The sequence below is a fragment of the Elephas maximus genome, chromosome 6 (assembly GCF_024166365.1).
Source record: "Elephas maximus indicus isolate mEleMax1 chromosome 6, mEleMax1 primary haplotype, whole genome shotgun sequence".
Classification (NCBI taxonomy): Eukaryota; Metazoa; Chordata; class Mammalia; order Proboscidea; family Elephantidae; genus Elephas; species Elephas maximus.
The window spans coordinates 27,327,630-27,341,941 of NC_064824.1; the positions used below are offsets into that span (position 1 = coordinate 27,327,630).

General features: G+C 45.5%; 1 protein-coding gene across 2 annotated transcripts in view; it reads left to right on the forward strand.

Moving 5' to 3' along the window:
• GPR39 (G protein-coupled receptor 39) overlaps positions 1–14,312 on the forward strand; it is a 248,310-nt gene that overhangs the window by 232,793 nt on the left and 1,205 nt on the right. The window lies entirely within an intron of this gene.

Consider the following 14,312-nt stretch of genomic DNA (forward strand, 5'->3'; position numbering starts at 1 on the left):
TCCTCGCTGAGGGCAGGCCAGCTGGGGCAGGGTGCTTAAGAGCAGAGGGTCTGGGCCAGGCTGCCTGTGCTTGACTTCTGGCTCTGCCACCCACTACGTTTGTGAGTTTGAGCAGGTCATTTAACCTATCTGTACCTCAGTTTTCTTATCTGTACAATAGGAATGAAATTAAGTAGTGGCCATCCTAGGGAGCTTATTTTAAGGTTTAAATAAGCAAGTATAAGTTAAGTGCTTAGAACAGTGCATGAAATATAAACAAAAATCCACTGCTGTCACGTCAGTTCTGACTCATAGTTACCCAATAGGACAGAGTAGAACTGCCCCATAGAGTTTCCAAGGTTATAAATCTTTACAGAAGCAGACTGCCACATCTTTCTTTCAAGGAACGGCTGGTAGGTTCAAACCACCAACCTTTTGGTTAGAAGCTGAGTGCATGAAATATGGAGCCTTGGTGGCGCAGCGGGTAAAGCAATCTACTGCTAACCAAAAGGTTGGCAGCTCCACGGGACAAAGATGTTTGTGGCAGTCTGCGTCCGTAAAGATCTACAGCCTTGGAAACCCTATGGGGACACTTAATTTTATAGTTCCATCTTTTTTTTTTTTTTTTAATTGTACTTTGGATGAAGGTGTACAGAGAAAATTAGTTTCTCATTGAACAATTGATACACATATTGTTTTGTGACATTGGTTGCCAATCCTGTAACATGTCAACACTCTCCCTTTCTGGACCTTGGGTTCCCCATTACCAGCTTTCCTGTCCCTTCCTGCCTTCTTGTCCTTGCCCCTGGACTGGTGTGCCAATTTAGTCTTGTTTTATTTTATGGTCCTGTCTAATCTTTGGCTGAAGTGTGAACCTCAGGAGTGACTTCAGTACTGAGTTAAAATGGTGTCTGGGGGCCATACTCTCGGGGTTTCTCCAGTTTCTGTCAGACCAGTAGTTCTGGTCTTTTTTTGTGAGTTAGAATTTTGTTCTACATTTTCCTCCAGCTCTGTCTGAGACCGTGTATTGTTATCCCTGTCAGAGCAGTTGATGGTGGTAGCTGGGTACCATCTAGTTGTGCTGGATTCGGTCTGGTGGAGGCTGTGGTAGTTGTGGTCCATTAGTCCTCTGGACTAATAAGATGCACTTAATTTTAGCTGATATTACTGCCACCCTGGGGCTGATTGTGTAATAAGTAGTGCGAGCTGTCATTCATCGGCCGTTATGACGCTCAGTGCTTGCATGTATTATCTCCTTTAATTCTTCTTATGGTAATGCCATGGGGTAGATATTATTATTTTATTCATTTCACACAGGCAAACAGAGATGTAAGTCCATGGTCACACAGCTAGTAAATATCGAGGCTCTAATTCAAACCCAGGTCTGTCTGACTCCAAATCCTAGTTCTCAGCCGCTCCACTGTGTCACACAGCTCTGAACTTCTATGGCCACAGGCACTCTATGGATGTGGGTATGGGTTTGTGTGGAGGTATACAGGTGGAGCAAAGATGCAAGGATTGGGGTTATTTGGGGTGGAGGCCTTACTGACCTGAATTAACCATATGACCAGTCTATTACGGAACATCCCTGCCCCCTATGATTCCTCCTGGAGAGGAATTGTGAGGCGATAGGGAACAAGGAGAGGGCTTAGGGCTCTAGTCTCCTAAGACTTAGAATTTTCTCCTTCCTACTATCCTACCTACTATCATACTCCTCCTTGATTACTGCGCCCTCCCCCCACTCCTTGTTTCTCCAGCTCCTTTGAATGGCCAAGTAGCCAATATGTGTGAGCATGTGTGTGGGGTCCATGGGCCAGGGCCTTAGGGCTGAATGGTGTAAGTCCACTTCTAGGTAGTGAGAAGAGCTTTGGGTGGGCAATCAGGAGACCTAAGTTCTGGTCTTCTGTCTGCTATCAATTAGCAGGATAACCCTAGGCAAGCTGCTGAAACTTTCTGGGATTTATCTATGTTTGGGCCTGGAAGATGTCTGACATGTTGTGGTTCTAGTTAGCCTTCCCCTAGATCTCTGACCTCTGATAGCTATCTCAGTGGTGGTGGAGGTGGTAGTGGAGCCGGTGATAATGGTGGTGGTGGTGGTGTTGGTGGTAGAGATGGTGATAAACATGATAATGGTGGGGATAGTAGTAGGGGTAGTATTAGAGGTGATAGTGGAGATGGTGATGTAGGTGGTGGTGGAAGCGATAGAGATGGTGAGGGTAGTGGAGGTTGTGGTAGAGGTAGTGTGTCGGAGGTGGTGGTGCTGGAAGTGGGAGAGGTGGGAGTGATAAAGATGGTGGAGTGAGAAGTAGTGTTGGTGGAGGTGGTGGTGATGATGGAGGCGGTGGTGGTAGAGGTGGTATTGGTGGTAGAGGTGGTGATAATGGTGGGGGGGTGGTGGTAGAGTTGGAAGTGATCGTGGAGATGGTGATGTAGGTGGTGGGTGAGGTGATGTCGGTGGTGGTGGAGGTGGTAGAGGCAGTAGTGATAAAAATGATGGAGTAAGACAGTGTTGGTGGAGATGGTATTACTGCAATTTTGTGAGTTAGAGCCACCTGCTACAAACAGCCAATTCTTGAGACAGGTGAGGTGGATAGCAAGAGCTTTATTACATATCGATATATGGAGACAGAGGGGAATGATCTCCTCTTAAACCTGTCTGTCTCAAGAAACTGGAGGCCAGCTGGGGTTTTATAGGGAAAAGGGGACATGGGTTTTAGGAACTTGTGGAATTGTCCATTCTCTTTCTGTGTGGTTTCGGTGGTCACATCTCCAACATTTTGATCTTTTCCTGCCATGATCCCATCAGCCCAGGGGATGACTGGTGCTATCCTGGTGTGCATCATCCTGTTTGACAGGCTTAAATCGATATCACTTCTTTTTCCATGGTCCTAGGGGAAACATTGGTTAACTTTTGACTTTTAGAGGAGCTAACAGCAAAATCGTACTTGGAGGCAGACAGGCTAGGGAAGGGAAAAAAAAAAAAAAAATGGCACAAGTACTGTTCAAGATATGGCTGAGCAGCCTGTTCCAGTGATGGTGATGGAAACACTCTGATGCTGGAGGTGATGGTGGTCACACCTGTCAAGGAGCCCTTCTTGGGCAGCAGGCACTGTACTTGGCAATTTGCATTCATTATCTGTCCTTCAATCCCTTCAGCTGTTGTTATCTCCATTGTGCAGGTGAAAAGCCCTAGCTTTCCAGAGCAAGGCTGAGTATCTCCTTGGTAAGTGAATTACCTAGATCAGGTGGAGGCAAAGCTGGAGGTTCACCAGGGAATATGCTATTGGAAAATTTGAGATCGGCGTGGGGTAGGAGGAGAATCAATCTGACCATCTTCATGTTCTGCTTGCCCCAAACCCTCTCCCCCTGTAACCAAGTTGTGGACCAATGGGCACTTTGGGTTATAGATTTAATTCTCCTGAGGCCATCCAGCATATAGTATAGAAATGGTCACCTGCCACATTTACCAGATGTTCTTCTAAGTCAGTATTTTTCTATGAGTTTTCCCCTTTGGCAGTGGCTCCCAACCTTGTGCTCTGAGTCTTGGCCTGCAGCTTTTCTGACAAAGACTTGTAGCATCATCATGGGGGACTGTGATTTAAAGGGCCCCTGAGCAGAATTATTTGGGGACAAGTGAATGTCCTCCAATTTGTCCCTTGGATATGTGGTTTTTCTATACTCACCGGTACTCTGTTTGTACCCCAAGGGGCCAACTTGGACAAAAAAACAAGAAAAGAAATGCTCAGTCAGTAGCAGAGGGGGTTGGAGACTAAAGCTGCTGGCATCTCAGGTACTTGCTAGAACGCAAGACACCTGAACCTCTGTCTAGACCTCCTCCTAGGGCCTGGAGAATCCTGCTCTTGCTTGAATGAGACACTGACCCCCTGTTTCAATTCCCACCTTCCCCTCTTCTTCCCCTCAGAATGGAAATGAGCCAGGCAGTAGGCCCAAGGCAGGAGGGTTGTACTGACCCCTCTCAACAGGGAAGCCAGCCTCAAATGGATTCCATACACATTAGATAAACGCGTGTTAAATGGCCTCCTACCCCAACTTTCCCCGGTCCTCTAACACCCACCCTCCCTCCTGTCTACATTTAGTGGGCGTCTACTATGTAAAGGTATTTTGTGAAGATGGAGTATCCTTCCCTCGTGGAGTTCGTGGTCTCCTTTACACGATAGTGTTACGATGATGGGGCAGGGAATAAACGGTGCTGATGGGACTCATAGTATGGTATTTGATATAGATGTGTGGAGTTAACAAAGGCTTCCTGGAGACAGTGACACTAAGCAGAAACTTGCAGAACAAGAGCTGGACAACACATGAGCAGCTGAGAGTGGGAGGAAGGGAAAGAAGCAGGGAGAGTAGATGATGAGGATGAAGGTGGTACCAGGCAGAGGGATCAGAATGGGTGAAGACCTGGAGACCAGGAAGAACAGATTAGGGGGGCTAGAAGGCCATAGGCAGTGGTGCATGGAAGCCAGTGGGCTGTGGTACCCCATAAGTAGACCAGGTGGGAGGAAACCACTTTCCTGCCTTTAATCCCAATTGCCAATTCTAGAGCAATACCAGTAAGGTAAGTGGCTTTACCTTTTAGGCAATATAGGTTGACGGTACTTGCTAGCACAGAGCCTTTGTGGGGCTGATTCTCTCTTTCAGGCCAATTGCAGCCGTAGAAGCCGGCACCCAGGAAGGAAGCACTTGGCTCTGCGCTGTCCCCAGGCTGGGCCTCTGCTCTCTGGGAAGGAAGGGCATGCCCTGGCTCCTCTGCTCAGCCACAGATACTCCGTGCTGGCTCTACCAGGGTCTCGGGCTCCATGGCAGGGAGGTAGCCCACACAGTGAACCTAGGAAAGGGTAGATGAAGGGAATAGGATCTGTAGGCATCTTTACTTGCCTCCAAACTCCTGATATGCCAGGGTTGCCTCTGTAGGTTGAGGGCTTGGCTAAGGGGTGCTTTAGCTCAGGGCTGTGTGATTTCATCGGGCTCTGAGGGGAGGTGGCAGCCAGTGCCAACACCAGCAGCCTAGATGGCCGTTCATGTGGACTTGTAGGCTGTGAGAATCTGAGCATCTCACCCCACTGCTCTGGGGGCTCTGCTGGCTCGCTGGCAGACTCTAAGGCCTTTGCCATACCTGTGTTCTAGAATTTTAATTCTCTACCATTTACCAGTTGCCACTGAGTTGATTCTGACTCATGATGACCCCATGTGTGTCAGAGTAGAACTGTACTCCATAGGGTTTTCAATGCTGACTTTTCAGAAGTAGATCATCAGGCCTTTCTTCCGAGGCACTTCTAAACCAGGGCAGGTGGACTTGAACTTCCATCTTGTCAGTTAGCTGCAGAGTGTGTTAACTGCACCACCCAGGGACTCCTCTTTCCCATTTATAGGGCACTGAATTCTATGAGAAGCGGTCATCTCTTAGTCATTGGTCAGCATTTTTAAGTGGAAGAGATAGTGCTGGGATGGTATGGTCAATCCACCGTAGTTGATGCCAACAATGAATGGTGACCATCCTCTAAGGTGACACCTGTTAGTTTCCCCAGCGATTGGAGGGTGTCCTGCTCCTCATTGCCACCACCAACTCCTGTAATGTGTGTTACTAGGAAGGAAGCATTTGGTGTCACCTGTCAGACTGAGAAACAGCTGTAGGCTTTCGTAGCTACACCGCACTTGAGGACTTTAATATCAGTGGATTTACAACAGACTATTTGCATAGAAAGCCACACAGCTATATACAATTGAGATCTACATAGAAAAATATTTATTCCAGGAATTCCAGCTGGTCATTTACCATGCATTCATGACAGAACAGGAGGTGTTAAACCACAATGATGACCCTAGATGCTGCTTCCATTGGTACATGTGGCTGTCCTCCAGCTCTCAGACAGAAGGGCTTCTTTTAGAAAGATATATTTGCTTTTGTAGTGATTGATAGGTTTTCTTCTTGCACTGAAGCTTGTAGAGCACAATGAGATAGATGTAATGCTAAGCAAATTGTAGGTCATGTGAAATTTGGCTTCTCTGCCATGGATCAGGGTCTCTGGCTTCAACATGGTGGATAGAGCCCCACTGTTGGAAAATCCTTTCCTGAGTGCCATCAGATAGCTGGTCAAGGGCAGGACATCAGCCATTTGCCTTCATGGACAGAAGTAGCCATCTGTGGCATTCACATCATTTGAAAATTGTTGCCTGTGCTCTTCTCTGGAAACCAAATCTCAACAGCTCTTCTGTCTTCTCCTAAAGATTACTTCTCAAGAGGAAAGGACAAAAAGGTAGATCTGTTTAAACAAAGGTCACCAAGCTAATGGGTCGCTGGAAAAGTGACCACAAAGTATCCAGACAAGCCCTCAGAGGGTCACAGGGTATGAGACATGGAGCTGGCTCTCAGTGGGGCTGTGTCCAGTGCATGTTGGACATCCATGTGTCCCTATGCCCCATCTGTGTTGCTTCCAGAACTTTCCTTTGGCAAACTTAGCAATAAGCGGTGACCACCCTCTAAGGCAGCACCTGTTAGCAATTAAGGAACTTGCCTGCAGCCAACTCAGTCCCCTTCAAAAAGCCATCCAAGAAAATAATGGGAAAGGGAGCGGGTGTGTGCTGGCAACATAGACAAGTGTTGCTCATGGTGTGATTGTGGTTCTCTTGGAAAAAGAGGGAGTAAGACAGAAGAGAAGGGAGAGATGCTGGGGGAGCATGTAAAGAAAGAGAAGACACTGCAGTGAAAAAGGAAAAGAGGGAAAGGGAAAGAAGGAAAGGGAGAGGGAGAAAGGAGAGGAGGAACAAAATAAGAAAAAAAACCAAGGAGGAAGACTGTGTTTCAGAAATGAGAGGCGGCAGGGTGGTTGTTCTCAGTTACCATCAGCTCAGATGGCAGATAATTATTGAAACATGACAGCTGAAAGGCATGCATGGACAGTGATGGGGCCCTGGCAGATGGCCACTGGCTGGACTTCTCATCAATTTGTTCTTCTCTTAGCATAGCGTTCTCAAACACTAGCATGCATCAGAATCTCCTGGAAAGCTTGTTAAAGAGCAGATTACTGGGCCCCAGTCCCCAGAGTTTCTGATTCAGTAGGTCTGAGGTGTAGATCTCTGTGTGGTGCAAATGGTTTGCGCTTGGCTGGTAACCAAAAGGTTGGCAGTTCGAACCCATCCAGCACCACCGGGGAAGAAAAGGCCTGGCAATCATCCATAAAGATTACAGCCAAGAAAACTCTGCGGAGCTGTTCCACTCTGTCACCCATGGGGTCACCATGAGTCAGAATTGACTCAGTGGCTCAAGACAACAGGTCTGGTGTGGAGCCAAAGAATTTCTCTTTCCATCAAGTTCCCAGGTGATGCTGATGCTGCTGGTCCAGGGACCCCACTTTGAGACCCACTGTTGTAGAGGTTAGAGACTAGACCAAGGTTGACCTCAGGTCAGCCAAGGTCAGGGAGTGAGATCAACCATCTCAACTGGCTTGCAGAAGCAGATTGGCAAACACAAAAATATAAATTGAGAAAGTGCTAAAATCTTTTATTGGATGTATTTGTCTTTTCCTGGCTCTTTATTCAACCAACCATATGTTTACTTTCCACTGGCAATTGCTGTTTCAATGTCAGTTGACAAGCAGATGTTCTTTACCCTACAATATGCAATTTAATTTATTGCCTCCAAAACCTGATGGCGTGTTCTCTAACCATCCCCTTTTCCCACTGTCTCCAACCCACTGCTTTGTTCCAGCCACACTGGTTCTCTTGTAGCTCTCAGAAGGTGAGCTGCTATTTCACTCCTTTACCCCTGTTTATGCTGTGTCTTTGCCTGGGATGCCGTTTTCCAGGCTCACTCTTCTTTCATTTTCTGAGTGTGCCTGCCTCTGACAAGGTCAGCCTGCCCTTCTTGTTGCTGCCACAATGCTCTGCTCAGATTGCTCTTGTGGTCCTGAGCAAGTGACCACGAGGCTGTGGCTGCCCTGTCTTCTGCTTTGTGTTGCTGGTTCCCCAGCATAGGGGTCTATAACAGACCTCAGCCAATCAAGAGAGGTTTCTTGAGTGCATAAATGAAGTCCAGAAATTTAAATGGGAGTGGCAGGAGGGGACTAACTACTGTAGTCAGAGTTAGAGAGAAGTTGGGAAATTGAGTTAAAGGAGAAGCAGGAAGAGAACAGAGGAGCAATTATCATTTAAATCCTGAATTCTCCTCAACATCCCCTTCCACCCAAAGCTTCAATGATTCAGTAAAATAGGGCTTCAGCACAAGGCAGAAAAGCAAAACTTTGGGATTTCTTTAATCACACAAAATACCTGCGCTTGGGGGGAAATCAAGATTCCAGATCTTTTCTATTTATTGCTAGCTAATTTTTTTTTTTTTTAAGTATCCTTTTGTAGCAGGTGCTTATGTAAGAGAACGATAAGATGAAAGGTAGGTAGGTAGGTAGACAAATAGATGGTTGACTGACAGATGTACAGATAGATGGTAGGTAGACGATAGATAGGTGATGGGTAGATACATAGATGGATGATAGATAAATAGATGGGTGTACTTGTAGGGCTAGATCACTAGGTCATGACCTGGAGTTGTGTTTTATTTTCTAAAATTCTTTAGCTCTCTTGGGCTGATACTTCACTTTTCCTTTGTGAGGAAAATATGTGCTCCAGGGTTTTGTCTGATGCTTGTTCTTGAGGGACCTACTTCTGAAACTGAATGGAAGCAGTGTATCAGAAGGTTGTGCTGTGGAAGCCTGAAGACTTGCCTCTCATTGTATTCCATGCTACGAATGGTTAGTGCCGGGAAAGAAAAAAAAGTCTTACTTGCCAATCTAGAATAGGATCTAGCGTTCCAGAGAGCATGGCATGGTAGGAGTCTTGTGATTTGACGCCACAAGATCTTGGGCAAATCACTTAACCTCAGTTTCATCACTGTTATGGATTGAGTTGTGTCCCCCCAAAATATGTGTCAACTTAGCTAGGCCATGATTCCCAGTATTGTGTGATTGTCCAGCAGTTTGTCAGCTGATGTGATTTTCCTGTGTTGTCAGTCCCACCTCTATGATGTTAACGAGGCAGGATTTGAGGCAATTATGTTAATGAGGCAGGATTCAATCTACAACATTAGGTTGTGTCTTAAATTGATCTCTTTTGAGATAAAAAAGGGAAAAGCAAGCAGGGAGACATGGGGACCTCATACCACCAAGAAACAAGAGCCAGAAGAATAGAGCGTCCTTTGGACCCAGGATCCCTGCACTGAGAAGCTCCTTCCTTGACTGGGGAAGATTGACAACAAGAACCTTCCCCCAGAGCTGACAGAGAGCAAAAGCCTTCCCCTGGAACTGATGCTCTGAATTTGCACTTCTAGCCTCCTAGACTGTGAGAGAGTAAATTTATTAAAGCCATCCACGTGTGGTATTTCTGTTACAGCAGTACTAGATAGCTAAACAATTGCTTACTGGTAAGACAAGGGATATGTGGCTGGTCTCTGAGGGTCTCTTCCTGCTTGCACATCCTATGATGACTCTAAGATGAATTCTGGGGAACACACAGTTACCCTCACTTTAAAGGTTAGAGAGGAGAAAACAGAAGCGCAGTGTCAGATATGTCATGGCAGCCCCGTCTCGGGCTGCACAGCCTTTGCACTTCTGAAGATTAAACCACGCAGGCTGGCTCGAAGGCTGTTGAAGTTTCAAGCTTCAGTGCAGGATGTTGTTGGACATCTGTATCACTTCTGTTTTTCCAACCACATTGCTCTGCTGAGAATAAATCTTTGTCACCGTCTAATGGCTCTTGTCATTTTAGTGTGGCATTCAAGGAGGAAAAATGAAAGTGCTTTATGTAGAAAAACAGATATGAAGGTATTTTGTAACCCAGTGTGCAAGACTGTCTTGAGTATAATACAGATCTATCAATGAATCAGTTAAAACAGTTTACTTGCTTTACGTGAGTGGGTTCAGTTCACTGATCTTCATTCAAGTTCACACTAAAGTTATTTTACTGCGGGTTGCGCATTACACCACACAGACCAAAGCATTATAGATTTTTCCAAATGTAATATACAAGCCCAGATTGATTGCAGCCAAACATAAATTCAGTCAAATCTTTAATGCACTCTATTAAGGCGTGAAAAAGACTTTAAAGCTTTGTCTCAGCTACAGGGTAGCTGAATCGAGAGCTGAACCAATTGTAAGCCGCCAGAATAAAAAGTTGCCTTTGGACATGGGATTTATTCTCAATCCAAACCTGTTTCTATAGAGTTGACTCTGACTCGTGGCGACCCCACTCGTGTCAGAGCAAACTGTGCTCCACAGGGTTTTCAGTGGCTGATTTTTTGGAAGTAGATCCTCAGGCCTTTCTTCTGAGGTGCCTCTGGGTGGGCTTGAACCTACAACCTTTCCGGTAGCAGCTGAGTGCATTAACCATTCGCACCACCCAAAGACCTCCTTATTTAGCACCCACCCACTGCTGTTGGGGTGATCCCGACTCTCACAGCGACCCTATAGGACAGAGTAGAACTGCCCCGTAGGGTTTCCAAGGAGTGCCTGGTGGATTTGAACGGCCGACCTTTTGGTGCCTTTAACCACTATGCCACCAGGGTTTCCTTATTCACTGCAACAACATCTAAAATAAAGAACAGTTTTTTTTCAATGCAGAAATGAGCAATTTCTTGTCATTATAAAATGACAAATTTTACAAGGGGTCTACTTTTACTCCCCTGAGATGACAACCTCTGTTAGATTGCTCTTGGGCACACACCTCGCCATTTTTCTAAGACAAAGCACAGGTAGAAAGTCAGCAACCATTTTTTCCACCTTCAGTTGAGGTGAAGGAAGTATTTTCTAAACAACCAGAGAGTTTGCCCAATCTGCGGATTTCCCAAATGGCTAGGCAAGGTTTAGAATGAGAGAGGTATCCTTATGCTTTTAGAATTATTTAAGTTTTAAGTAATTTGGAGCTGCCTTATACGGAAGGCTTTATACAAAAAGACTAGATAAACCCCCTCTATGCTATAGATGAGAATGCATACGCAGAAATGCGGTCAGGATCAGCCTTGGTTGGATTGTCAAAATCACAGGATGATAAATACAGGCTACGTGGGAGCTTTGTGGCTTTGACATGGCTTTCTGGGCACATGGCTTGAAAGGGGGCAGTCTAGGGAGCGGCAAGGAGAGGAAAAAGGGGGGCTTGCTACTTTGATGAAGGACTATGATTACTTCAGTCTTCCCTGTCCAATACAGTAGCCTCTGGCCAAAGGTCCCAACTGAGGTATGCTCTAAGGGTAAAAGACACACTTGGTATGAAAAACAGGTAAAACATCCCAACGATTTTTATATTGATTGCATGTTGAAATGAGAATACTTTGAGTGTTTCTTTTTACCTTTTTAACGTGGCTACTCAAAATTACGGATGTGGCTTACATTTTATTTCTATTGAGCACCACTGCTTTCCGCCCTTTTTAAGTGGTGGAGTTATGGTTAATGGTTACTTTCTTGTTCGCATTTTCTGTTTCTCAAAGTGAAAAAGAGGAGAAATAGAAAATATTGGGTCTTTGGGGGGAAAAAATACAGATCATGGATTTTTTGGAGTCAGGCAAGCATGTATGCTAGCTCTTCCATTTGGACAACTAACCTTCTCTGAGCCTCAACTTCCTCATCTGTAAAATGAGTCAGTAGTGGTTCCAATCTCACCAGGTTGTTGTCAGGAGTGAAAAATGCATGAGAAGTTAACAGAGGGTGCTTAGCACAGAAAGTGGCATAGGGAAAACTCAATCAATATTCTGCATTTTTTCTTGGTTGTATCTCAAGACCTGTCAGATGCATTTTTTTTTTTAACCCCTGCCCATTTCTAACCAAGGTCCTTGTCTACTTTGTTCTCTGTTTGTATCTGCTATCTTATCTACCTACTTCTACACCCAGCATGTTGAGCTTTCTGTTTTCCCTCACCCTTGAAGCATCTCTGGTCCGGTTCCCCATCTTCTGCTATGTGTTCAGGCTTGAACTACCTCCCATTTACTTACTTCAGCTCATTTCAATCTTCCAGGAAGAATGCTATCCTGGCCCAAACTACAAAACAGTCTTCAACTCTTTGTCCGCACCCATGCCTTGCCTCCTACCAGGATGCTGGATCTTAACTTTTACTGAACACCACTTCTTTTGATGGAATGATTGGTTAGGGACAACTGGTGACTGGCAAAGGGGGCGAGGTTAACAGAGAACAATAACCCAAACCACTGCCATTGCATCAATTCTGACTCATGGCAACCCCATGTGTTACAGAATAAAATTGCTCCAGAAGGTTTTCTTGGCTGTGATCTTTCTGGAGGCATTAGAAGAAGCACCTTTCTTCCACAGTGTTACTGGGTAGGTTCAAACTTCCAACCTTTAGGGTAGCAGTCAAGTGCAAACCTTTTGGGCCACCCAGGGACAACGGTTGGGTAAACAAGAGAACTAGAAGCAAAAACAAGACAGGAAAAAAAAGCAATTTGATCAATTCTCTCCCCTTGCCCCACAACTCAGCCTTCTTTTCTCATTGCCTTGCCTCCCCTGGCCATAATGGCTGTGCTGTGTTCAGCCTGTGGCAAGTACAAGCCAGTTCTCATCACCTCTCTAGGTTTTCACTGCCTGAAGTACAGTCTCCCACAGCGTATCACAGCACATATCTAAAGCTGCGTGTTCCCTTTCCATATTCTGAGAAATAAGTCATCAGATGAGGATGGCTGTACTTGTTCTCTGCAACCTTGTGAAGATGAGTGGCTTCCCTCAGTATGGTTAAGTGTCCCAGCTCCTTCACAATTAATGAGATGTACCTCTCAGTCAGAGCTGCATCGGATGGAAATGAGGAGCAGTAATTTAAGGACAAACTTGGAATAGCACAGGTGCCTGGAAGCACCAGCTCTGCTCAAAACAGTGGGAAAAAAAAATCCCTATTTCCTATGCAAGCTTTTATTTAAAAAAAAAAAAGGCAGTAAAAGGTTGATTTTTGTTCCCATCCAGCAGCTATAACTAGGTGATTCAGAATACACTCTTGACTTAAAGTGATTTTTTACCTTTTCATCAGATCAATATTTTACTTGGCCGATTTTATTTTTAGATTTACTAAAGGTTCTCAGGGCAGCAAATTCAAAGCAGAGGAATAAGCGCATTGGTTTGAACTTCAAGCTTGGCCTGAGGTGCATTTCTGAGGCCCTTCTTGCTGACGGCTAGGATTTGTTAAGGATTTGTTGTTGGAGGAGCTGGGCTCTTTTGGTGCCAGAGCACATGCCCAGGGCCCCTCCACCCTGGTCCAGGGATGCCCAGGCGAATGGGTGCTGGAGTGCCAACCCTGGACGCCTAAACATGGCTGTTTCCCCTGGAGCATTTATCAATGAAATATTTACCATCGATTAGAGGCAGGAAGGGATCATTGCCAACAATTGCTTCCCTGTGGCTTCTGAGAAAATCAGGTTTGAAAACGTGAATGTTGTATTATGCAAGGTTGATGGGGGCGGAGGGACCCTTTCTAAATTTTCCAAAGGGGAGCTTACATTTTGGCTCCCCACAGGGCGGAAGCAAATGCTCAGCAGGTCCCTCATCTTCCCTCCTTGCTGTTCTGTTACTGTAGTCAGGGCCCCAGAGGGATCAGTTGTTGCTGTGGCCTTCGTAACATCTTTTTCTCTGTCAGAAGTTCATCAAAAAAGTGACAATCGTGTAAGCTGGAATGCGAACAAATGTACATGAAGGCAAATTTGATGTGCAGAGGGAGACTACAGAAGGGTTTCTCCTCTCTTTGTTGTTAGGTGCTACTGAGTCGGCTCCAATTCATGGCAACTTCATGTATAAAGTGAAGCCTGTGAGAGCTGGAACTTGAGGGGACTGTCTTGGTTTTCTGAGTCGTGCAAGTTTCCTGTCTTTGACTGAGTGTATAGTTTTAACACTTTTCTACCATTCATTTTGGTGAAAAATATTTAAATTTTCCTTCTCTGACAGGTTTCCATCTTACACAGGTTCTGGCTTTCACTGTATAACAGAACAAAACATTGCTCAGTCTTACAGCATCCTCACAATGGCTGAGCTCATTGTTGCAGCCACCATGTCAATCCATCTCCTGGAGGGTTTCCCTCATTCTCACTCACCCTCTACATTACCAAACACCATGTCTTTTTCTAGCCGTTGGTCGTTCCTGATGACGTGTCCAAAGTAAGCAAGGCGAAGTCTCACCATCCTCACTTGTAAGGAGCATTTCGGCTGTACTCTCTTGTCTAGGGTCTGCTGTTTTTCTGGGCTGCTGACCCTGTGGCTCTGTGCTGGGAAGGGAGTAAACACATTACTGACTGAAACCTAAGACCAAGTTGAAGGAAGTTTTATATTTTCCAAATTGCTTTTGGA